The sequence below is a fragment of the Taudactylus pleione genome, unplaced genomic scaffold (assembly GCF_031769625.1).
Source record: "Taudactylus pleione unplaced genomic scaffold, aTauple2 ptg000016l, whole genome shotgun sequence".
NCBI classification, from domain to species: Eukaryota; Metazoa; Chordata; class Amphibia; order Anura; family Myobatrachidae; genus Taudactylus; species Taudactylus pleione.
The window spans coordinates 4,953,819-4,981,614 of NW_028284418.1; the positions used below are offsets into that span (position 1 = coordinate 4,953,819).

A 27,796-nucleotide genomic window follows, 5' to 3' on the forward strand; every position below is an offset into this window, starting at 1 on the left:
ACCTTTAACGGATGCTTCGAACGTGGTTTAAGTGAGAGATGTGCACGGTGTCGGAAGGACAGTCTTGAGAACCTCTCGAGAGAAACTGAAGTTTCATCTGTGAAAATTACGTCATTAAAATTCTCTCCACTCTCTATCCACCGTCGTGCTTGTTCAACTCTCTTTACTTTATTAACATCCCTTATCATGGGATTTATCCTGTGGAATAAAAACAAGTTTTAGTTTACTGTCATGTAAAATCAGTGCATTATTAATATATATATATATATATATATATATATATATATATATATATTTTATGTACAGTACCTTGTAGGGCCAAAAGTCCATCCCAGTTCCTTACGCATCCGTTTGATGCTGGAACAGGAGATGTCCAGGTCACATTCTGCTTTTATACTTTGGATTTGTAAAGCTGTACGCTCATCATCCTCACAAGTCAATTTGTGCACAATCTTTTTGACGCTCCTACGGTAGAACACATACAGAGCATATACTGTAGCAATTATTGGACAGTTAGTGTTGAAATTGGAACACAATACAGTAGCAATCTAGCAACATACAGTATAATAAAGAAAGGTTGCTGTAAAGTACCTACCATGTGCATTTAGAAGGAAATCTATATCTGGTCCGCGTTCTCTCAAATGCATGATAGCGCAGTCTGTAAACTAACAAGAACACCACACTCTTTCAGCCAGGCCTGGATCTGTCATGTTGTTTTGTGTTCATTTTTCATGCTTGCAATTATCTTGCTGATGGCTTTGCTGATTTTTGCCATGTTTGACGACAAAATCTGTGGAGAGAACAAGAGAAATACGGTACAGTACTGTTGCTGAGTATACAGACTGAGTACAGTATACAGTACATAATTTAATGTTCAGTATCTTAAAAAACACGGGGGTATTACATTCTTACTGTACATCAGCCGTAACATGTGTACACCGGTATATACTGTACGGTATAACCAGCTAGTAAATTTCATTTTGCAGGCTGTGTTTAATAAATGATAGTTTTGAGCTAATTAGTGATATATATTTCCCAATTTAATCTCACATCAAGCTTTCATACAGTACATACAGTATGCCCCTTAATTCACAAATATTTATCTATCATATGAAGGAGACAAACAGGACAATAAACACAGCAATATTGCGACTGAAACTAAGATGGCCGCTGAGCAAAACAAGATGGCGGCGGGGACAGAATGGTCACTCACGGGAGACTATATGGGACAATGAGCGACTAGGAATCGATCAATGGTATACGGTGTGTTTAATTGAAGCTCGATACGCAAATAAGCGACTACGGGGATGGAGCATACCGAGGCAGCGGGACGTTAAACACAGCAATATTCCGACTGAAACTAAAATGGCTGCCGAGCAAAAGAAGATGACAGCAGGGACAGGACGGTCACTCACGGGAGACTATGAGGGGCAGCGGGAGGCTAGGAAATATACAGTACAGGCACATTCATAGCGGCACACTAGTTGTCCTAGCAGACGGGGGATGGTGTCATTGGCAATGGTCACTATTCATAGCATTTTTCAGGACACTAGGGCAGAGCTGACTGCTTACAGTAAATGGATTAACAAAGCATCCTTTATTATGGTAATGAGAGGCTCTTGCTTGCTTTGGGGGAAGAGACCTGATGCACTGTGTATGACTCTCGGCCCACTGGGCATGCGCCAGAAATCCCATTGCAACCCTCCTACTGGGCATGCGCCCGCCAGAGATGGAAATTCAACAGCATACCGACTGCAGTAATACAGCCAACTGCGCATGCTCAGTGATGGCATAGCACTACATGGCATATGGCTTGGTGCCACATATCCCATTGTACCCCTCCATTTCTAATCCATCGCAGATGGCTGACAGCCACCATAGCACCAACCATGTAATAAAGAGAGCTCTCTCTCATACAGATCCCACTACTACCGTACTTAGGACCTCATTCAGATCCAGTCACACAGAGCGTGCGGTCGGTCTGAATGAGGGGAGGACCTCTTGAATTTTCAAGACGTCCTCCTTTGCGGTGGTAAGGCTGTGGGTTAACGCCCAACGCCTTACGACTGCCTAAGGTGATGGTCGCGATGGTCATGACCATCGCGACCATCGGGGCTTACGACGAGACCCTAGGGTATGGTCTACCTTGTCAAAAGCCCCGGAGAGCTTCTGGCTCTGTCTGAGCCGGAAGCTCTCCACTGACATCACTAGTGATGTCAGTGGGGCCGATCCCCAAATGGTAGGCATTCCCATGGGAATGCCCCCATTTGGGCTGCCACCTCCCCTGCCCGCCTTCCAAACGGGGCGAGCTGTCAATCAACATCGACAGCTTGCCCCCTTTGGATCGAGACCCGCTACGACCGGTGCTGTCGGTCGAAGCACCGGCGCCGTCGTGCGCATGCTCTGTGGGGGGCCATCGACCCGGTACGAGCACATTGGCGCTAACGACCGGGTCTGAATGACCTCCTTAGTGTGCAAGGTTGGAACAGCATCACCATTGTCATAAGTTTGCGATGCAACGCTATTTTGCGCTTCAAACGCACAGTCAGCTTTGAACACAGAGTGCTCTCTCACAGTCAGAAACCACTCAGACACAGTCCAAGAGACGTAGCTATCGTGTATAAGGCCAAGACCGCATCTATGTTGTCGCATGTTTGCGTTTTGCGCTTTGGGCGCACAGTTTGTGATACAGAGCCCTCTCTTGGCGCTAAAGATCCCATTGTAACCCCTCCACTGGACATGCGCATGAAATCCCATTGCAACCCCTCGAAGCAGACAGGCACCACAGCGCAGACATTGACGAAAGTTTTGCACTATTTAAAACGCACAATCAGTTTGTAATGTCTTACTTTTAAGCAGCCTTTTAAACAACAACACTACAGTATTACAGTACAACACTACTAAAGTAGTTTCACTATAGTGTCCAGAGCAGACAGTGACAATAAAAAAAAATATACGGTACGGTATATTCTTTTCCAGGGATCGAACCCGGACCATAATTCTACCAAAGTGATCACCTAACCACTAGCCCACACGACAGCTACAGTGAACCGCACAGAGCGGCCTCATCCTTGTGCACTCCTCCCGCTGCTGTTTTTAATTAAAAAAAAAAATTGTCATACTGTAATTCATCCCATCTCAGTGAAAGCTGTGCGTGCATTTCATTAATCTACAGTATCGGTTATACCGTGACAACAACTCGGGCAACTTCTCTACTGTTCAGTTACTGCACTGTACCGTACTGTATGTACAATACTGTATGTGCAGTGATTTGCATCCTGTTATAAGATCTTACTGTACGGTACAGTACTGTACTGTATGTACATTATGTGACATTAAAAATACAGTATTGGTTGTGCGAACATTCAAATGCTGTGAATGTGAATGTGATATCCATCCAATTTACTGTAAGTTTAACAGTATGGCATTCAGTACAAGGCATTCAGTACAAATTACAACAGTGGAGCACTCGCCACCCAGCGGTTAAGCTCTGTATTACATGCAATTACAAAAGTGGAGCACTCGCCACCCAGCGGTTAAGCTCTGTATTACATGCAATTACAAAAGTGGAGCACTCGCCACCCAGTGGTTAAGCACATGCCGTAGCATATCCTTCATTGAAGAATACCACGGTATTCCACAAGTCCATGGCGCGACTCAGAGGCCTGCACGCCACGCCACAAGTCCATGGGGTGACTCATGCCACGCCATGAGCAACAAAATAGCTGGGCAGATCGGTAACATGAGCCATGTGAGCTGTATTTCATTTCTTGTCTAAGAAATCCTCATGTTGCTATTAGTCTGATATTGGTATTATCCCATAATGCTACACTTACTTTATATTCAAACTTATTTATTGGCAAAATACACCCATTTCTGCCACAGGATGTTGCCAGAACCCTGATCTAATCCCTCATCTATTACTGTGAGCATTGTATAAATGGCACTACTACTGTGGGCACTACATAAGGGGCACTACTACTATGGGCACTGCATAAGGGGCTCTAATACTATGGGCACTCCATAAGGGGCTCTACTACTGTGGACACTGTATAAGGGGACTACTACAGTAGGTACTGCATAAGGGGAACTACTACTGTGGGCACTAAATAAGGGGCGCTACTACTGTGGGCACTGCTTAAGGGGCACTACTACAGTGGGCATTGTGTGTGAGAGGCACAATTACTGTTTGCATTATGTGTAAGGGGCAAAACTGCTATGGGCATTGTATATGAGCCACTACTGCTGTGGGCATTATGTGTATAAGGGGCAGTACTGTGGGCATTGGGTATAAGGGCAGGGCTGGCGCTACCAATAGGCAAACTTAGGCAGCTGCCTAAGAGTGCCTGCCACTGCAGGGCACCACTGGATTGATGTGTAGTGTGGACCACACATAAGTGCAGTCTGCACTACACCACTAGGAACAAACACATAGCCGCCGGCCCTGGTAGACAGACTCTGCACCCACTGCCGGAGCCAGGCTGGAGCTCACTCATGAGCTCCATTTTCCGGCTCCTGCAGTGAATGATGGGAGAGACGCCATGACGGAGGAGCAGATGCCGAGCGGGGTTCAAAGTAAGTGGAGGATTTTGTTTTTTCTTCCGCGTGTCTGTCTGAGATTACTCCTGGGGGGGTATCACTACTGGGGGCATTGCTGGGGGGAGACTACTACTGGGGGCATGACTACTACTGGGGGCACTGCTGGGGGGGGACTACTACCGGGGGCACTGCTGGGGGGGACTACTATTGGGGGCACTGCTGGTGGGGGACTACTACTGGGGGAACTGCTTGGGGGCTACTACTGGGGGCACTGCTGGGGGGGATTACTGCTGGGGGGCACTGCACTGGTGGGACCACTACTGGGGGCACTGCAAAGGTGGGGATTACTGCTGGGGGCACTGCGTAGGTGGGGGAGTACTACTGGTGACACAGATGGGGGAGACTACTGGAGGCACTGCTGGTGGGACTACTACTGGGAGCACTGCATCGGGGGAACCACTATTGGGGGCACTGCACTGGGGGGTTAGTACTGGGGGTACTATATAAGGGGCACTGCATGGGGGGGCTGGTACTGGGGGCACTATATAAGGGGCACTGCACAGGGGGGACTACTACTGGGGGCATTATTTAAGGGACACTGCATAGGGGGGACCACTACCTGGGGCACTACATAAGGGGCACTGCATAGGTGGGACTACTACTGGGGGAATTATATAAGGGGCACTGCATAGGGGGACCACTACTGGGAGCACTGCATAGGGGGCCAATACTGGGGGCACTGTATAAGGGGCACTACTGGGGGCACTGCATAGAGGGGACCACTGCTGGGGGCACTGTATAAGGGCTTGTGTTGCTATCCGAGGGTGTGGGGGGGGGGCGCAAGGCTGAAGAATTGCTTAGGGTGCCGAGAAACCTTGCACTAGCCCTGTATAAGGGGCACTATTGTGTATCATAACGTGAATAAGGGACACTACTATGTGGTATAATGTGAATCAGGGGCACTATGTGAATAAGATTGTGCTACTGTGTGGCGTAATTTGAATTGAGAGTACTATTGTATCACACCCCTTTTTTTGCAGCGCGTGCCTTAAAGTGCATGCTGTCCCTTTATAGAAAACTGCGAGGGAGGGTGCAAATTGTAATTTACAGAGGGGCGCCAAACACCCTCGCACCAGCCCTGCTTGTAGCATCTCCTCCTGACAGAGCCAATATGCCTCTTCAGTATGGCAGTGACAGGAGCTCCCAGCGTGGGTCATTCTCTCACACAGCGGCACTCCAACTGCCACATGCTCCAACTGTCACTTGCCTCACCACCTGACACTGCTCATGTGACCTGATTCTGACATCTTCAGCAGCAACAGAGTCTGCTGGGAATTGTGGTATGCCTGTGTAATGACATACACATGCAATGTAGCGCGAAGCGCAGAGGTAATACCTTGCATAGCAGGGTATTACAATTATAATAATCAGTTTGAATTATCCTGTAAAGTCACACTATTTGTCATGTGGAAAGTAGCAGCAATTTTCTTGCAGTTAAAAAGCTTTATTTGATATATGTAGCTGAGAAGAGGATGGCTGTTGTATCGGAAATGGGGTAAGTATAGCGGAGATGGGGCGAGGAAGAGGTGACTCAGTATGTACCCGGTCCAAATTAGAAATAACACTTTGTAAAAGGGTTACCTTAAAGTTAACACAGTGCTTTGATGTGGATAATGAAACACATGGCATTGATTTACTTTATTTTCCCTAGGATGCTGTAAACCCACTGATATTACCTCATTTCAGTGGCCAGGCCAGTCCTGCTGAGGAAAAGGTATTCATTTTGACAATTAAATAACAGGAAAAACAAATTATGTTGTTAACTAAGTTTTTCACCAAAAGCAGCAAATACACAGCCGATGTAGCATGTTATCTTGCGGAAATAGGTAGAAAAACACATCTCCCGGCCGATGTACATTCTATACACAGTAATTCTGATGCAATTACCCCAGCCTATATTTATAATTGCATCTATAAATATAGACTGGAATTAACATCCTGTACTGTTCTATAATATACTGTCTGGCTGCTGCAATACTTTATTTCTTCTTAACTCTCATACAGAGACTGCTAACACCATCAAAACAAAAGCACAGTCTTGTTCATAGCAGTATTTAATTATATACTCTTGTTTGTCCCAATTGTTTGGAGATGACTATTTTCTATATTGTTTATACATATTAATTTACTTGGATCCACACAGCCAAAAGAGGTACATTGTGATGGATCAATAATCTAGCATGCTCTAATCAGGACCATTTCTACGTAGCAACATGAATGTGTAGCTGGCACCATAGGAGGTAAAGCATATGGGCATATCTATAAAGGGTGGCATGTGTGCAATGCACATGGGTCCAGGCAGTGTCGGACAAGGGCAAGAAGGGGTTATTAGGGGAAGGCAGTGGTAGGGGCCCATTTTTAAGGGGTATGTACAAACAACCACAGGGTGTGTGGCCTGCCACCACAGAGGCTTGACCGGCCATTAGAGGGGACATAGGGCTTTATTCAGAGGCGGCCGTACGGTCTACAACTGCACGGCCGCCTCAATGTTTGTCCAGTGCGCATGCGCACGAGGGAGCCGGCTCCTTCGTACGCATGCGTGAGACCCGTTACGACCGACAGCGCCGGTCGAAGCTGGTCTCTTTCCAAAGGGGGCGAGCTGTCGATGTTGATTGACAGCTTGCCCCATTTGGAAGGCGGGCCGGGGGAGTGGCAGCCCAAATGGAGGCGTTCCCATGGGAACGCCTGTCGTTTGGGGGAGGCCCCACTGACATCACTAGTGATGTCAGTGGAGAGCTTCCGGCTCTGACAGAGCCAGAAGCTCTCCGGGGCTTATGACAAGTGAGACCCTACCCTAGGGTCTCGTTGTAAGCCCCGATGGTCGCGATGGTCTTTGACCATCACGACCATCACCCTAGTGGTCGTTAGAGCTGTGGGTGTAAACCCACAGCCTAACGACCGAAACAGAGGCGGGCGGTCAGGATGCAAGCAGCTGCCCAGTTTCTGAGTGACCGCTTGCATCCTCCGAATGAGGGCCATAGTCTCAGCTGCATCCCACCCCTGGGTTGCACCCGGTGCAGGCAGGAGAGCAGTGCATGCGGCAAAGCCGTGAGCTGGTAAAAAGGGTGTGTAGCCTTGCTGGTAGGGGCGTGACCTTGCAAGTAGGGGGCATTGTCTAGTGGCACGAACCCCCATTTTAGTCACTCGGGGGGTGCCGGAGATGCGGACTGCCCCCGGGGACCAGTGTATTTGCAGTGCCGGCTCCCTCACTGTGTCAGGAGCCCACACCCTCCTAGTGACGCCACTGCATAGTCTGCAGACAGCATGGATACTACAGTGCATGGCCTGGGCCCCTTTATAACTATATATAGTAAATAATGGTAGTTCATGTAGTATAACACTGGGGACAGTCAATCTGTTTCCAGGGATTTTAGAGTCGATTGCGATTAATTTTGTGCTCCTGACATACACATAACTTAGCCATGCTTCAGATTCGGTTTCAGTCATAGATGTGGTTTCAATTTGGATCCTTCACCATTTTCCGTATCTGTGGCCCGTCAAAAATACCTGCCTTTAATTTTTCAATACTAAGAGATGGAAATGTTCGACAAATATACGTGAAACAATCGCCTGACTTGTCCAATGCTTTTACAAATTGTTTAATTAAACCAAGTTTGATATGGAGAGGCGGCAGTATGATTTTATTCCTGTCAATTAAGGGCTCATGAATGATGTTGGCTTCTCCTACAGTTATAACTTCTCTTGGAGGCCATACGGTTTGCTGCCAGTTCTTTTGTTTTGCACGACTATCCCATAAGCATATGTGACAAGGATACTTGGTATATCCACTTTGCTGCCCAAGAAAAATGTTTACCATATTTAAATTGACACAAACAGATCACTGATGCTGAGAATAAGCTATTTTTTCTAAGACTAACTTGATATTTTCATACCGTTCTTTAAGTTTTGCTGAATGACCGATAGGAATCGACACAAATGTATTCCCATTGTGCAGTAATACGCATTTTAAGCTCCTTTTAGAACTATCCAAAAAGAGCCGCCAGTCTTATGCTCGATATTCTGGTAAACCCATCATCTGGAGAAGTTCCGGAATATTGTTGCAATACACAAGATTGTTATCTTGGCTAAAGAACGGCAGTATGGCTTGCTCTCTATTTCGATACGACGTTATAGTAACATCCGGCTCAAGACAGTGCTTTTCTTAAAGTCTGGACGCTAAAAACTCAGCTCCTGTTTTCGATAAATTCACATCACAAATTAAATCGTTTAGTTCCTTTTGAGAAAATTTGTTTGGAGTAGAGGAACTTTCTTCAACCTCACTTTCATCTGTGTTATCACTTGCACTGGATGAAATTAACATTTCCACATCATCACATTCAACTTCGTACAAAGAACTGAATGATGGTACAGGTAAATCTTCGCTATGTGGTATCGGATGTTTTTGCAGAATTACTTGGGTATTCCCATTTGCGTTTCTTAAATCGATTCATACCCTTCACATTTACAGCACAAAAATAGCAATCACTCAAGTGATCTTTTGGCTCACACCACATCATAGGTATGCCGAAATTAAGTCCTTTTCGATCACCTTTAGTCCAATTGCGGAGTGATTCCACGCAGGTTTTACAAACTTTGTGAGGCACCCAAATCTGGTCTTGCTGGCTTATGTGACGTCCACAATAAGCCTGATACGCTTGTTTTACGAATACAGTTATATTTTTTCTTTCTTTTGCAACAGTATATTTCCCACAAATATAACAAATAAAATCAGGATTATTAGTCCATCGTCTCCGAGAAGAACACATTTTTACAGCGAAAATTTATTGTTTCACACATTCAGTGCTAACTCCCAACAAAAGCCGAGGACATACTGAACAAAACAAGCCCAAATGGTGGGAAATTGGTTGTAGTGGGACAGAGAGAGGGCCGAACAAAGGAACAGGAGGTGTGCTAAGTGCATCACTCGTTCCTCTCCGTTGCTCTTCTCTGTATGCTGGGAGGAGGCGTGGCTGTGGTCTGAGGATATCCCAGCAGGCTCAGCAGTACGTTACCACGCCTCCTCCCAGCACCAGTGAGATTTGAATGTGTTATGTGTCTCAAACGTGACTACCAGCTACATTATCACAAATAAAACAAATTCTTGTTATTGTTGAAAGAGGGTAGTTGCTAAAAAAGCAAAACTAAGTCGATTCTGTTAAGTAAAGCAGGCCTAGACTAGTAAGGTACTTCAAATGGAGAAAATAATAGAATTTTATAATTTTTAATTTATACCCCTTTTACACCAGAGCAAAAACACGGGTTATTGCAGAGTTAACCCGGGTAGCTCCTTGGTGTAAAAGGGGAAAGGGTTGTATTCCCGGGTCGAGTGACCCGGCAATCCAACCCAGGTAACTTGCAGGGTTTAACATGGGAATGACCCAAGAAACCCTGCAGTGTAAATGGTGTGATCCAGGTCACGATGACCTGGAGTGCGCCGCATGCCATCATCTCCAAGCGTCCACTTCCACGCCGGAAGAGTCAGGTCACTGCAGACCTGGCTCCGGTGTGAACGGCGCCGACTCTGGAATATCCTGGGTCGGCGCCGGCTAAATTCCGGGTCTGATCCAGTTTGGAATCCTATTCCAACCTCTGGGCCAGATCCAGAATATAGGTATAAAAGCTCTATAATTTGAAAACTGGAGTCAATTCAGCTATAGCGAAGATCTAATGCGAAATAGGACCTGCGAATACACTCAAACCGATCTTAAATGCTTGGCAAGAAAAAAAAAAATTTTTTTGTTCCCCAGTGTAATCTACCTGATTACATTATAGTTTTGAGAATTCAGTATAATGTAACATATATATAATATAAACCACATGACAGTGATTCCATCTATATGTACCACATTGGGTACTCTACATATGATAGGGGCAGGGGTGTGTTTATAATCGATGCAAGGTGTGTGCTGCACACGGCCCCCTGGGAAAATGGTGGTGGCCATTTGCCCTGTGACACGGGCATGCGCAGAAGAGTTGTCCCCTGGGAAAAGGTGCAGATGCCATTTTCTCAGAGACCCACGCATGTGCAGTAGATTCTGGCATGAAGCCAGAATCTACTGTGAGAACAGAGAGGAGGGGGCCCAAACCGAGGCTGCACACGGGCCCCCTCCTCTCTTAAAATGCCCCTGGATAGGGGACCCCTGTGCACACCAGCCAGTGTCTAAAACAAAAAAGAGAAATGCATTTTGTCTTGCAAAGGTCAAGAACATGCCATTGCATAGAAAAAATTAAATTACCACTGGGATGACGTGTTTTTTCTAATTAGATTTTTAGTTTACAATATGCTATATTTCAATGATATTTTCACACAAGAAAACATTAGATCTGTTAACCCAACCACTAATTTTGATTGACAAGAGGGCAGATCTTGGTGTTGTTTCTATAGAAACAAACCAAGCATCCATGTTCATCCATGCTCCTGCTTTACCAGGTAACTGACCCTCTAATAGAATAGATGTATAATTTAAGTGCACAGTCTGCAACCCGACATTAGAGGAGGGGGTGAAGTCCTCTGACAGTGGGGCCCACCAGAATGTCCCCTGTACCCCTGTTGGCCAGTCCAACCCTGGGTCCAGGGGGGCCCACACCACATACCCATAATCCATAGACATTACAGAAATCACCAGGGATTAGGGATAGACTCTGGCACAGTGAAACTCACAGGCAAACCAACATCACACATTTTCCTTTTCAGACCATAAAGCCCCAAGTTGACAACCATTGGGAATAGTCAGAAGTTTTAATGTACTCGTATATGCAGACATTGAGTCCCACTCGTCCAAAGCGAAGAGGTACTGTAATGGGACTTCACCACTTCTTTTTACTATACTCAGCTAGACTTGTAGAATAAAAAACCTCTATTATCATTGTTTCCTACATTTTGCAAGCTATCCTCTTGAGACTGTACTGCGATAATGTCACATATATTTTATTTGTTTGAGTCGTGCTGAAAATCATGAGTAACTATAGAGTGTAAACCCTCTTCCTTACTATGAAGTCCAAATTCTTGTAGAGAGAGTCATTGTAGATTAATTTTTATAGTCATTCTAAGGGGATATGTTCAGTATACCGCCACAGGGGATGCTGGCACTTGGAATGGGATGGGCTGATTCAGTGGCTTGTTATTGCTAAATCCTGTTAGAAAATATACAGAAATAACAACTGGAGTGGTGCTGGTAGCCTTACTGGAGAATAAGAAATACAAACTAAATAGTAAATAAATAGATAAGTTTGTACAATACTGCTGATCAAAGAATATATACTATAAAATGAATTAATATACACACATAATTAATAAATAATCCCCCCGGGAGTAAATACTAAATATACACAAAACCCATAACTTTAAAAGGTATAAAGCATGGGAGTAATTGTTGCACATGTAGCAAACAATCAGCTATATGGCTAAGCTGTATCAAATAATCAAATGTTAATAGTAAATAGCGATGGCAAGTGGTTAATAGAAGAAAATAAAATAATCTAATCCAAATGAGCTCACAGTTATATCAAATTGTAGATTAGTGAATCTGGGATATGGAATTCCTCCAATTTACAGTACAAAGTAAAAGTTGCCAGTGTGGAAAACGGGGTAAAGTTTCACCAGATAGGAAAAATGTGTAGAATCTAGGCCAGGCAACAACACAAGCCCGATAGAAGTGGCTCTAGTGCCTGCTGCTACCTCTCCTTAGGAATAGGGGGCCTGATTCAGACCCACTCGCTAAGATGCATACTCTCGCTGCTGCCGATGGTATGCAGTGTGTATGCATCGTGGTGCGCATGTGCATACCTTAGCGAAAGTTCACAATGCGTTTGCTCGCTGCACATAGACAGCCCAGCTGAGTGAGCGACAGGAGAAGCAGAATGTAGGTGGTAACAGGGGCTGGCCATTAAAAACGGGGGGAGTGGAGGTGCAAACGCAGGCGTGCCTGAGCATTTCAACGGTGTTTTAGAGGTGTGCATAATTATAAGACAGCATCATAGTACATGTCACCTGGCTTGTTTTTACACTGAAGTGCTCGCAGTGCTTGCGGCAAGGTATGGTCAACCTCAAGTGCTGCGATCGCATCCAATGTACCAATGGTCACATACACTTCCTGGACATGATATGCACAAGTGGGGGTCTTAAAACAGGCTGGTGGGTGTCTGCATACACTATGTGATCGCTCTCTAAGAAATACTGGGCGTGCTAATGCATTGCTGCGTGGTAGCACTGCCTACGAAATTTGCATACACATTGTGCAAGCGATTGCATCTACCTAGCGACTCCGAATCAGACCCAGGATACAATAGTATACCTCCAATGTCAGGGGTGTATCTATAATGGGTGCAGGGTGTGCGGTGCACACAAGCCCCTGGGTCCAGGGGGGGGACCGCACTGCACACCCTGCACCCATATTATCTAATACCTCTCCGAGGTCCCGCATCGGGTGTCTCAGCCCTGCACAAAATGGCAGAAAATGGGGTCCGCTGGCATTTTTCCTGCATTTTGCGCATGCGCAGTGAGGAAATCCCTGGAAAAATGGTGGTCTCCCCTTTTCCCCAGCGACATGCGCATGCACAGTAGACTCTGGGCGCACTCTAGTGCCCAGAGACTACTGATGCTGCGGTTGGGGGTCAGACGCATCAATTTGCTGCTGGCCACCGTGGAGAGAGGAGGGGATCCCGGACGGGGAATGAACACTGGCTCCCTCTTCTCTTAATACGCCCCTGTCCAATCTCCTCAGATGTAATCTCTGGTGATCTCCGTGCGGAGCATCCAGTCTTGTAACCCCTTTTGCCTCCTCGGGTAAAGTTGATGGAGTCCTGATGGCTGTAGTTGAGAGGTGACATGTGTTCATCCCACTCCCACTTCTATATTTACAGATACAATATAGCAGAGAGGCATTAATATTGCTTGTTTTCTACTGTGTTTACAACAATGTATCAGCTTTTTGAAAGCATTTATCCCTTAGCGCTTCAGCGCACCTAATTATTTAATGGCAATGGATTTAAAAAAAGAAATTAATAGTAGACATCACTATTAAATGCTTGAAACTCCTTAAACATAAATGATTTATTTAGAGGGCAAATTTATTTCTTTTCAAGCAGAGATGTGCTGTCAGGTGAGGCAGGTGAGGCAGAGCCTTTCTTGTCATACTTCAGTATACTCCAGAATTTTGAATTATAAGAAAAATTTTAAGAAACTATTATAAATATCTTCTTTGTATTATTCTAAACAATTTTATATTCAAAACTGTGGAGTAAAAAGTGTATGACAGGTGAGGCACAGCCTCCCCTTTCTACCTTTCCCACACATCCCTAATCAAAACTCACCAGATTTCCATCACTATATACTGCTGCACCTTTGCAGAATGCCCACATGAACCCTCTGGTTCTTATATGTATCTGTAAATCTGGTTTACTGATACTAGCCAGTGCCTTCCCAGCCATTTACCTCACCGCACGTCACTGCTTTCAAGTAACCTTATTCTAGAGTTTTTTGTTTATTCTTATTTTTTTAAGCTGTGGTGCATATATAAAAAAAATAATTGGAAATATATTATTGTAGCAGAATTTTTGATGCATGTGGAACTCATTGAAGATCTAAGCATTGACAAACCTAGCAGATATTTAAAGGATTGGAAAGAACGTCTTGTACTCCTCAAGCTAGTTTAGCATAGTTGTACAGTATGTTGTATTTCCTCCAGAACTCTTTTAACTGTTTTACACCCTGAATGTAAGGAGAACTTGGGCAGTGCCCAGGGAAGATGCCATCATACCAAGGATAGGGTTATTTAGAACATCTACTGAAAACAATCTCGGTTTAGCTGCAGGTCTTAGTAAGTTCAACAGTCATTTCTGTCACCTGTCCCTTTTATTGCGATCTCTGATCCTCCTTTGCCCTGGTGACAGCAGCAGCGGCTGAACATGAGGAACAACTGTCCTGCCTGGAAATTAAAAGAGGGCATGGCCAAATGTGTGGGTGGTTTCTACCTCCCCCATTATGGATATTGGACCCCCACTGGGGACCTGGACACACAATTCGGGCAGAGTGTCAGCTTTCTTTGCTGAAGCAAGCCCAAGAACGCGGCTGGGTACATAATACCAACTTCAGAACTTTCTCAACCATCATGATCCTGCCTATGTTTACACTGAGCATGATAATAAAGAAAGAAATACATCATAAAGTTACTCCAAGCTGGCAGATACCTGTGCAAAAAAGCAAAAGCCCTCTCTAAAGCCAAAATAGGAAGGAGGGTCAGATAAAATTAATGGTGAATGACAGTTATGATTAACAGCAGGTGACTGATTCGTGTTTCTTCTGCTGTCTGTCCTCATTTCACTCACACATCCTGCTGACCCCAGACCAAAATTATAGTGTAATTGGATCATACAACCCACCAAGAACCTCTGCAATCTGGCTGGACCAATAAACAATATGTAGCACTTATCCTTGTGTGTCAGTGCCTATTTCCTTATAGATTGTAAGCTTGCGAGCAGGGCCCTTTTGCCTTTTTGACTTTCTGTTTTTACAGAGTCTTGTTTTATTACTATTTTGTTCCCATTTGTAAAGCGCAACAGAATATTTTGGCACTACATAAGTAAGTGTTAATAATTTAACTGTACTGCACCACCAGCGTCTGAATCCACAGCTCTGGGGTTGCGGTGTCTAAAGGCCCTTTTTGCCACCACTCGAAGCATCACTGACATTCACTAAATGTGGCTCCATTCTCTGTTCGGGAGTGAAGAGGCACTAAGCTTATCAGCATAAATAAAACTGGTTGCAATTTGGATCTGGTATACACAGGGCCGGTGCTAGACTTAAAACTTCTGCATGCACCCCCGCAACCCCCTCCCCCCACCCGTATTCATTTAGCCCCTCAGGTGAAAATTACTTTCCACAGGTGGAGTGGCGGATAAGTTTTGTGTTAAAAATAAATATAAATATATATATATATATATATAATACAGATGGCTTAGCAGGCGCTCACACTATGTCTTACAGTGAGGCTGAAAAAGGCAGTCCAGCTCACTCACACCGTGCATCAATTAGCAACGTGTAGAAGCACCAATGTCCACAAATAAGGACTGCAGCTTCCTCTTGTATATGAAATCCCAGATCCCACAAATTCTAATGGAGATAAACAGAGAACAAGGAGGGGCACTCCATAGTGCATAAAAGTTTTATTATACAATTGATCTAGCAGAAATTATAGGTCACAGCAACAGATGTACTCGAACCGAAGAGCAAAACTCTGTGGGCTGATTACCACATGGCATGAAATATATGAAACCCAGGCAATCACCAACCATCATCCAAGGGACCATCCGGGACAAACACCCCACGCTCCAAACCGCCGGAGGAAGCAGGAGCATGTCGATGCCACGGGGACCGAAGTAGCGGGAAGGGGAGCCGAGCGGTGTGCAGTAGCGTCACTAGAGGCCATGTCCTAATGCGTTTCGTCAGGTGACTTCATCAGAGGGCTGGCCCTAGTGACGCTGGGCAACAATTTTAACCAGGCGTGCAGCCAATCAACCCGTCCACTGGGCAGTCTTAAAAATGTAGACAATACACGCCCCCAAGTTCGGCGCATGTATGGTATGCATATTACAATCATTAGTATGCTCCTACATACCATTAGCAGCTATTCAATTTAAAGTGGACTTACTAGGTGTTACATGACTTTGTTAATGCACATCATATGATACGAGAAACTGTATCAGTGTCCCTATAGTTAATACATAGTGCAAAGAATACAGTTATAATAAACAACATGCAAAATACATTAAAAAACAATATTATATAAATAAGATAGGACATTAATGAACAATAAGAGGGTAAGAACACCAGCATTTCTACTCAATAAAAGGGGTTATCTCGTATCCCTCATTAAGACCAAACGGTGACAGGATATTTAGTGTTAGAATCCAATAAGTTTCTCTTTTTAATAATGTTTTCTCCCTGTCACCACCTCTCCTATTTATGGGGACAAGCTCAATTCCCTTAAGTTTCATACCACAGGGATTACAGGAATGATACATTTTAAAATGTTTTGTCACACTATGATTAGTGACATCAATCTTAATATTACGCATAGGCTCAAGTATACGTATTTTTAGCATACGCTTGGTCTTACCGATATATCTCTTACCACAGGGACAAGTGATAAGATATATCACAAATGTAGAATTACAATTAATAAAACTCTTAATACATCTATTAACTTGATCTGAGTCATTATCTGTAATTCTAGATCCTTTTTCTATAAAGGGACATATTTTACACCTGCTACATGGGAAACACCCTGAAATTTCTAGAAAAGTTTTGGAAATCTGAATAGTTGGCTCTTTTAGATCCAGTTGACTTTTTGATACAATGGATTTAATATTTTTAGCTTTCTTAAAAATTACATTTGGATGTTTTGGAAGGTGGTTAGCTAGAACAGGATCGAATTTGAGAATATGCCAGTTGTTATTCAGGATTTTCATAAGTTTTTTATCAGAATTATGGTATTGAGTAACAAAACGACAATCCATAGGTTTATTCTCACTTGGCCCATTCACTGTTTTGTTTTCTAAAAGAAGATCTCTAGTGATATCTCTTGCTCTTTTCATAGAAGAGCTGATGACTTTCTCTGGATAACCTCTTTCAATAAATCTATTTTTATATATCTGGGTTTGTTCATCAAATTTTGATAAATCTGAACAATTCCTTCTCAATCGAGAAAATGGGATGTTATCTTTCCATCTAGGTAGATGGCAACTGGAATATTCTAGATAGCTGTTGCTATCTACATGTTTAAAATGAGTATAATACTCAATAGATTGCACTTCAGGAAAATTCTCAACATTCAAAACTAAATCCACAAATTCAATCTTTTTTTGGTTGAAATGAGAAGCGAAGTTAAGATTAAAAGAATTAATATTTAAATTTTCAACAAATTTATTAAAATCGACCTCAGTGCCTTTCCAGACCATTATAATATCGTCAATATAACGCTTGAACAATACGACATATTCCATTGTACTGTCCACAAGTGTGCACTTCTCCCTTTACCCCACATAAATATTCATCAAACTTGGTGCACAAATCGTTCCCATGGCCGTGCCACACACTTGGAGGAACCACTCCCACAAAATTTAAAAAATAATTGAATTTAAGAACAAAATTTAAGCAATCACATATGAAGTTAGTCAGGTCATCTGAGATGTTCACATCATTAGACAGTATTTTCCAAATGGCACTAATCCTTTGTTTATGCGGAATGGCCATATATATAAAGATTGAACATCGATGGTACCCTATTTATACTCATCTTCCCATTGTACTTCATTAATTATTTGAAGTATGTGGATGGAGTCTCTAACATATGATGGCAAATCAGGTACATATTTTTTAACGAAAAGATCAACATATTTGGAAATTCTCGATGTGAGAGACCCAATTCCAGCCACTATATCATGACCCAGAGGTTGTGTAAGAGGTTTGTGCAGTTTTGGAAGGTGATACAATGTGGCAATATTAGGTGTAGTGTTATAAAAATATTTAAACTCTTCTGCTGTTTGTACCTTATTGTCAAGTCCTTTTTTGAGGAGTTTATATAAATCCTCGACAAAGGGTCTTGTAGGGTCTTTATCTAATTTTACATATGATTTAGTATCAGATAGTAGGTTATACAGTATGCCTCTTTCTCATAGTAGTCACGTCCCATGACTACTATTCCATCCCCTTTGTCAGCATTTTTAATAACCACATTAGTATTAGCCGCCAGGTCTTTTAAAGCATCAAACTCCTTTTTAGTTAGATTATTATGTTTTTTAGCAATAGGCATTTTTTCAATTTATTTTTTTACTAATTGTGAAAACATTTCTACATAATGGCCCTTAGATTCCAATGGAAAAAATGTAGATTTAGGTTTAAGGCCTGAAAAGGAATTAATTTTTTCACTTTCCCAGTTCTTAACCACAGCGTCACTTTTTTTAAGATTGCTTCAATGTCACTTCAAAGTAAGTTTTCTTACAGAAAGATTGAGATCGATATAGAGATCAAATTTATTTGGTCCTCAAGAAGGAGCAAACGAAAGGCCCTTCTTTAGGACCTGTTTTTCTATAGGTTTTAAATCAATTTTAGAAATATTAAAGATTCCTTTTGTCTCTGCCTCTATCACAGGTGTCTTTTTGTAAGGAAACTTACTTTGAAGCGACATTATCTTTACAAAAGTGACGCTGTGGTTAAGAACTGGGAAAGTGAAAAAATTAATTCCTTTTCAGGCCTTAAACCTAAATCTACATTTTTTCCATTGGAATCTAAAGGCCCTTATGTGGAAATGTTTTCACAACTGGTAAAAAAAGGAATTGAAAAAATGACTATTGTTAAAAAACATAATAATCTAACTAAAAAGGAGTTTGATGCTTTAAAATACCTGGTGGCTAATACTAATGTGGTTATTAAAAATGCCGACAAAGGGATAGTAGTCATGGATCGTAACTACTATGAGAAAGAGGCATATAACCTATTATCTGATACTAAATCATATGTAAAATTAGATAAAGACCCTACAGGACCCTTTGTCGAGGATTTATATAAACTCCTCAAAAAAGGACTTGACAATAAGGTACTAACAGTAGAAGAGTTTAAATATCTTTATAACTCTACACCTAATATTGAAAAATTCTATCACCTTCCAAAACTGCACAAACATCTTACACAACCTCCGGGTCGCCCTATAGTGGCTAGCATTGGGTCTCTCACATCGAGAATTTCCAAATATGTTGATGTTTTCATTAAAAAATATGTACCTGATTTACAATCGTATGTTAGAGACTCCGTCCACATACTTCAAATAATTAATGATGTACAATGGGAAGATGAGTATAAATAGGATACCATTGATGTTCAATCTTTATATACGGCCATTCCGCATAAACAAGGGATTAGTGCCATTCGGAAAATCCTGTCTAATGATGTGAACATCTCAGATGACCTGACTAACTTCATATGTGATTGTTTACATTTTGTTCTTAAATTCAATTATTTTGAATTTTTGTGGGTGTGGTTCCTCCAAGTGTGTGGCATGGCCATGGGAATGATGATTTGTGCACCAAGTTTGGTGAATATTTATATGGGGGAATGGGAGAAGTGCACAGTATGATGGAACATATCGTATTGTTCAAGCGTTATTTTTGATGATATTATAATGGTCTGGAAAGGCACTGAGGTCGATTTTAATAAATTTGTTGAAAATTTAAATATTAATTCTTTTAATCTTAACTTTGCTTCTCATTTCAACCCAAAAAAGATTGAATTTTTGGATTTAGTTTTGAATGTTGAGAATTTTCCTGAAGTGCTAACTATTGAGTCTTATACTCATTTTAAACATGTAGATAGCAACAGCTATCTAGAATATTCCAGTTGCCATCTATCTATATGCAAAGATAACATCCAATTTTCTCAATTTTCTCGATTGAGAAGGAATTGTTCAGATTTATCAAAATTTGATGAACAAGCCCAGATATATAAAAATAGATTTATTGAAAGAGGTTATCCAGAGAAAGTCATCAGCTCTTCTATGAAAAGAGCAAGAGATATCACTAGAGATCTTCTTTTAGAAAACAAAACAGTGAATGGGCCAAGTGAGAATAAAACTACGGATTGTCGTTTTATTACTCAATACCATAATTCTGATAAAAAACTTATGAAAATCCTGAATAACAACTGGCATATTCTCAAACTCGATCCTGTACTAGCTTACCACCTTCCAAAACATCCAAATGTCGTTTTTAAGAAAGCTAAAAATATTAATTCCATTGTATCAAAAAGTCAACTGGATCTAAAAGAGCCAACTATTCAGATTTCCAAAACTTTTCTAGAAATTTCAGGGTGTTTCCCATGTAGCAGGTGTAAAATATGTCCCTTTATAGAAAAAGGATCTAGAATTACAGATAATGACTCAGATCAAGTTAATAGATGTATTAGGAGTTTTATTAATTGTAATTCTACATTTGTGATATATATTATCACTTGTCCCTGTGGTAAGAGATATATCGGTAAGACCAAGCGTATGCTAAAAATACATATACATGAGCCTATGCATAATATTAAGAATGGTGTCACTAATCATAGTGTGTCAAAACATTTTAAAATGTGTCATTTCTGTAATCCCTGTGGTATGAAATTTAAGGGGATTGATCTTGTCCCCATAAATAGGAGAGTTGGTGACAGGGAGAAAACATTATTAAAAAGAGAAACTTATTGGATCCTAACACTAAATACCCTGTCACCGTTTGGTCTTAATGAGGGATACGAGATCACCCCTTTTATTGAGTAGAAATGCTGGTGTTCTTACCTTCTTATTGTTCATTAATGTCCTATCTTATTTATATAATATTGTTTTTTAATGTATTTCGCATGTTGTTTATTATAACTGTATTCTTTGCACTATGTATTAACTATAGGGACACTGATACAGTTTCTCGTATCATATGATGTGCTTTAACAAAGTCATGTAACACCTAGTAAGTCCACTTTAAATTGAATGGCTGCTAATGGTACCCAGGAGCATACTAATGATTGTAATATGCATACCATACACGCGCCAAACTTGGGGGCGTGTATTGTTTACATTTTTAAGACTGCCCAGTGGACGGGTTGATTGGCTGCACGCCTGGTTAAAATTGTTGCCCAGCGTCACTAGGGCCAGCCCTCTGATGAAGTCACCTGACGAAATGCATTAGAGCATGGCCTCTAGTGATGCTACTGCACACCGCTCGGCTCCCCTTCCCGCTACTTCGGTCCCCGTGGCATCAACATGATCCTGCTTCCTCCGGCGGTTTGGAGCGTGGGGTGTTTGTCCCGGATGGTCCCTTGGATGATGGTTGGTGATTGCCTGGGTTTCATACATTTCATGCCATGTGGAAAATCAGCCCACAGAGTTTTGCTCTTCGGTTCGAGTACATCTGTTGCTGTGACCTATCATTTCTGCTAGATCAATTGTATAATAAAACTTTTATGCACTATGGGGCGCCCCTCCTTGTTCTCTGTTTATCTCCATATATACTGTATATATATATATATATATATAATATATATATATATATATAAATTATACACAAGATGAGTATAAATGGGGTACCATCAATGTTCAATCTTCATATACGGCCATTCCGCATGAACAAGGGATTAGTGCCATTCAGAAAATCCTGTCTAATGATGTGAACATCTCAGATGACCTGACTAACTTCATATGTGATTGTTTACATTTTGTTCTTAAATTCAATTATTTTGAATTTTTGTGGGAGTGGTTCCTCCAAGTGTGTGGCATGGCCATGGGAATGATGATTTGTGCACCAAGTTTGGTGAATATTTATATGGGGGAATGGGAGAAGTGCACAGTATGATGGAACATATCGTATTGTTCAAGCATTATTTTTGATGATATTATAATGGTCTGGAAAGGCACTGAGGTCGATTTTAATAAATTTGTTGAAAATTTAAATATTAATTCTTTTAATCTTAACTTTGCTTCTCATTTCAACCCAAAAAAGATTGAATTTTTGGATTTAGTTTTGAATGTTGAGAATTTTCCTGAAGTGCTAACTATTGAGTCTTATACTCATTTTAAACATGTAGATAGCAACAGCTATCTAGAATATTCCAGTTGCCATCTATCTATATGGAAAGATAACATCCAATTTTCTCAATTTTCTCGATTGAGAAGGAATTGTTCAGATTTATCAAAATTTGATGAACAAGCCCAGATATATAAAAATAGATTTATTGAAAGAGGTTATCTAGAGAAAGTCATCAGCTCTTCTATGAAAAGAGGAAGAGATATCACTAGAGATCTTCTTTTAGAAAACAAAACAGTGAATGGGCCAAGTGAGAATAAAACTATGGATTGTTGTTTTGTTACTCAATACCATAATTCTGATAAAAAACTTATGAAAATCCTGAATAACAACTGGCATATTCTCAAACTCGATCCTGTTCTAGCTAACCACCTTCCAAAACATCCAAATGTCGTTTTTAAGAAAGCTAAAAATATTAATTCCATTGTATCAAAAAGTCAACTGGATCTAAAAGAGCCAACTATTCAGATTTCCAAAACTTTTCTAGAAATTTCAGGGTGTTTCCCATGTAGCAGGTGTAAAATATGTCCCTTTATAGAAAAAGGATCTAGAATTACAGATAATGACTCAGATCAAGTTAATAGATGTATTAAGAGTTTTATTAATTGTAATTCTACATTTGTGATATATATTATCACTTGTCCCTGTGGTAAGAGATATATCGGTAAGACCAAGCGTATGCTAAAAATACGTATACATGAGCCTATACATAATATTAAGAATGGTGTCACTAATCATGGTGTGTCAAAACATTTTAAAAACTTATCCACCACTCCACTCCACCTATGCAAAGTCATTTTCACCTGAGGGGCTAAACGAATACAAAGAGGGGGGCGCAGGCAGAAGTATGTATATATATATATATATATATATATACACACTCACACAGTATCAGGGGCGTAACTAGAACTTTTTGGGCCCCATAGCAACATTTTTAAGGGCCCCCCCCCTAACTTAGGTATTACACAATGCCCACAGTAGTAGTTCCCCATAAACACTAAATGCCCACTTGTAATGGTGCCCATTATGCAATGCCCACTGTAATGGTGCCCCTTACGCAGTGCCCCCAGCAGTAATAATGCCCCCTGTAGTAATGCCCCTAAAAGTAATGCCCCCTGTAGTGCCCCCAGTAGTAAAGGCCCCTGTAGTGCCCCCAGTTGTAATGCCTTTGTAGTGCCCCCAGTAGTAAGGCTCCCTGCAGTGCCCCAGTAGTAATGCCCCTTGAAGAGCCCCCAGTAGTAACGGCCCCTGTAGTGCCCCCAGTTGTAGTTCTCCCAATAGTGCCCCCAGTAGTAAGGCCCATGTAGTGCCCCCAGTAGTAAGGCCCCTGTAGTGCCCCCAGTAGTAAGGCCCCAGTAATAAGGCCCCTGTAGTAAGGTCCCTGTAGTGCCCCCATATGATGCCCTCAGTAATAAAGCCCCAGTAGTAAGGCCCCAGTAGTAAGGCCCCTGTAGTAAGGCCCTTGTAGTGCCCCCATATGATGCCCCCAGTAGTAAGGCCCCTGTAGTGCCCCCAGTAGTAAGGCCCCAGTAATAAGGCCCCTGTAGTAAGGTCCCTGTAGTGCCCCCATATGATGCCCCCAGTAATAAAGCCCCAGTAGTAAGGCCCCAGTAGTAAGGCCCCTGTAGTAAGGCCCTTGTAGTGCCCCCATATGATGCCCCCAGTAGTAAGGCCCCTGTAGTGCCCCCAGAAGTAAGGCACCTGTAATGCCTCCAATTGTAATGCCCCCTGTAGTGCACCCAGTAGTGCGGCCCCTGTAATGCCCCCAGTAGTGCGGCCCACCCACGCACACATATACACACACACACATTAAAAAAAAACAACACACCTTAAATACCGCTCCAGTGCTTGCTGCCATCCATCCCTGGTGCCTGCTCCTCGGAACTGGGAGTGACGTTATGACATCACTCCCATAGTGCACTGCGGGACCCAGAAGACGGAGCTCAGGAGTGAACTCCGTCCTCCGCAGCCGCTGGGGGGGTTGGTCAAAAGTCAGGGGGGGTGTAGAGAAGGAGCCGGGTGCCTGCTGGTAACACAATATCAGCGGGCACCCGGCAAATGGGGGAGAAGCTGCGTAAGCTTGCCTAGTGGAAGCGCCGGCGCTGGGTATACAATAAGGACAGCAACGCGTTTTGTGTACACATACACACCAGGGTTAAGTTTAATCAGGAGCAAATTAACCTACAAATAACCAACAAACTAACAACCAGAACAGTAAATATATAAGAATATAATATTGAAATTAAAAATTATTATAAAAATGACCCCAAAGCATATTGGACCTCATTCAGAGTCGGTCATTGCGGCCGCACGGTCGTACGCCACAGATGTTCGCTAAACTGCGCATCCATAAAGTTCGCAATGCGCGTGCGCAAACTAGCTGCTACGATCAGAAATTTCTCTCTCCTTGAACACAGCCAGGTCGGTAGTTTGAGTGACAGAATGAGGCTTTTGTGGGTGGTAACAGGGGAAGGTGCTTGAAAAAGGGGGAGTGGAGATCCGAACGCAGGCGTGCCTAATTATGCGAACTGCGTTTTATGGGAGTGCATAATTAACAAAGTAGTGTCATGGCACACGTGACATGGGTGGTTTGTACACTGACCTGATCGTAGTGCTTAAGAGAGGGTATGGTCAACCTTAAGCTCTACGACCAGTTCCGATGGTTACCGATGGTCTCGATTAATCCTTATATGGCCGGAGATGACGTGTACTGCGTACGAGAAGGGGGCATATTTTTTGTCTTACGCCCATATCCTCCCCTTGGTCGGCCAGCTAACGATCCGATCCTAAGGACGCAACTTGCGAGTGCATCATTTGCATATCCAGCCCCTTTTCCCTTACGACCGTGCGGCCGCAACGACCGACTCTGAATGAGGTCCATTGTTCCAAAAGCAGCTCCCCAAAAAAGTAATACTAATTTACAAATTTTTACAATGTAATAAAAAGGTGAGTGACCCTTCAATGAGGGCACATACAAGTTAATTAATTAGTCATGATATAGACAATGTTTATTCAAATTCAACAACTGAATAATTAAAAAGCACACAAAAACCACATTAAACACATTTTAGCATTCATAAGTTATCAATGACGGTGGTTATCATCTATGAACATGTGCATTTTGGAAATGTCTATAAGTAGCATTTAATTGAATGCTAATAAGGTGCACTTCTCTCTATTTGTAGCAAACGATGCTAGCTGCACAGCCTACATATGCCACTTAAAGTAATTACGTGTGATTCTCACCAATGGGTGTTACTGAGTGGCAACAGGGCATTTGCATGTAAGACAAGTGTCCCATGAGTGTGTCATGGAGGGGTAGTCAGAGTTGCCACCTATTCTAAGTTGTGCAAATGCAGAGTGCACGCCATTTTCTGTCACATTGTTTGTACTAAGCATGGGGTAGGTGTAAGTGCCGCTGCTAGTGTTGACGGCTGCTCTCATGGTCAGGGAGATAGGGGCAGTGAGGTCTCAAAGATGCATCCGACTCACAATATGGGTGGTTATTTGCACAGGACTTCCAATCACGGGATGCTTTCTGAATTGAACCGCATTACCTGTATTTCAAAATCAGGCAAGTATGCGACAGACTAATAAGAAATAAAAATGGTAATGATCTTGATGGGATGTTGTCGGCATCCCGGCGTGCGGGATGCCGAAGGTCTGAATAACGGCGCCGAAATCCCGACAGGTCGGGATCCCGGCACCAGTATCCCAACCGTCGGCATCCCGAAGGTAAGTATCAGGGTGTTAGGGGGACGTTATGGTTAGGGTGCAGGGTTAGGTACCAGGGAGGGAGTGTTAGGATTAGGGTGCGGGGGGTGGGAGGTTAGGTTTAGGGTGCAGGGAGGGGGTCTTAGGTTTAGGGTGCAGGGAGGGGGAAGTTAGGCTTGGGCACTAGGGGGGTGTTAGGTTTAGGGTGCAGGGAGGTGGAGGTTAGGCTTAGGCACTGGGGGGAGAGGTTAGGGTTAGGGTAGGAGTTAGGGTAGGGGTTAGGAAGACACTTACCTTTAGTTCCTATGGGTGTCGTGGTTCTGGCTGTCGGGATGTTGCTGTCAGTATTCTGACCAGCGACACCATGACAGCCGGGTTTTCATACCCAACCCAATCTTGATGGGTGTATTTGTGTAAGAGAGTGTTTTAATATACTGATTATGATCCTATCTTTATTTAGCCAATTGGCCAGCATGCTCTTTCTGGCACAGGACACTAAAATGTCTAGTTATGGCTCTGCAGTGAATGCCAAGAGTAGCAAGGAAAAATACTGGCAGTGACGAGGACAGGGCATCAGAGTAAGCCCATCCTGTCACAATCACATAAAATCGCCTGTTAAAAGAGACATACAGTAAAGGTAACCATGCTTATCCAGTTCCCTACAGTTTATGTGCAGTCTATCTTTTATGGTACAGTTATACCTCCTCCAAGCAAGTCAAGTCTACTTTTCAGAGAAATATCTTAAATAACAAAAGCATTGAAGCAAATACTAAAACAAAATGGTTCAATATGCTAACAGTACTTACTGTATGTGATAGACGCTACTGGGTAGATATGAAGGAACTATAAAAGCATATTTTATCCTAACAATGTAATAGACCTGTAAAGTAATTAAAATTATAGTTGCTTCCCAGTTATTGCTAAGGTCAAAAGTCCAAACATGTTGGTGAAGCTTACCTGCTGCAGGCATGTCTAATAATTACACAGAATTCAGTTATTTCCATGTTTACGTGTAATAGGAGAAACAAATATGTGTTTATTACAACCTTGCTACAGCCTGAACAAATAAAGGTTACTGAACATCACAAGGTTGTATTTATAAAGATGTGCACAAGAGATCCACACGTACTTGTGTGGTGTCACTAACCTGTAAATGCAGACAATGGGGACAAGTCAGAGTTGTAGATAACAGTGGCATACGTTACCCAAAGGAAAACTACAAAAACAAAATATTATTTTTTTGCACATATGCAGAGATGCATGCATCTTGCCCGGTTTACAACAATTTATCATCATCCATGTGTGCATATACCTTCCATATAGTAGGTGCAAAAGATACACCTCCTAACCAGGGGTGTAACTAGGGTTTTTGGAGCCCAGGGCAAATTGAAAAACGAACACCCCCAATAAAAAAAAATATATAGAGGAATGATATAAATGTTATATAGATACATTAATTATTAACCCCTAGGTTTTTTTCCTCAGCTCTCCCCAGAAGGAGGGTTGTTTCTTAGCAGTCTGACCTCCTATTGCAAAGCCAAGCTTGGACACCTTGGTGGAGCATGGCTGGGTGCTGGGTTCCTCAAACAACTTATCTGCTGATCTTTTCTCAGCACATCAGCTTGAGCTCTCCCCTCCATTGCTAGAAGAAACAGACAGGGGTAAATTTACTAAGATTCGAGTTTGGTCGAAATGGCAATCTCGGGTGAGTTTAGGCATGTTTTTTTCTCACAAGTTTACTAAAAACAAACTCGGGTGAGCTTGGGAGAGATTTCTCTCCTCTCACTCGTAAAACTCGGATGAGATCGTAAACTCGAAACAACTCACCATTGGGCAAACTCGAAAGTACTTTTCATGAAAAAGATGCAACTCAGGA

The 27,796-nt window shown here is 42.5% G+C and overlaps 1 protein-coding gene across 1 annotated transcript in view; it reads left to right on the top strand.

The window, feature by feature from the left end:
- KCNJ16 (potassium inwardly rectifying channel subfamily J member 16) overlaps positions 1 to 27,796 on the top strand; it is a 272,982-nt gene that overhangs the window by 112,401 nt on the left and 132,785 nt on the right. The window lies entirely within an intron of this gene.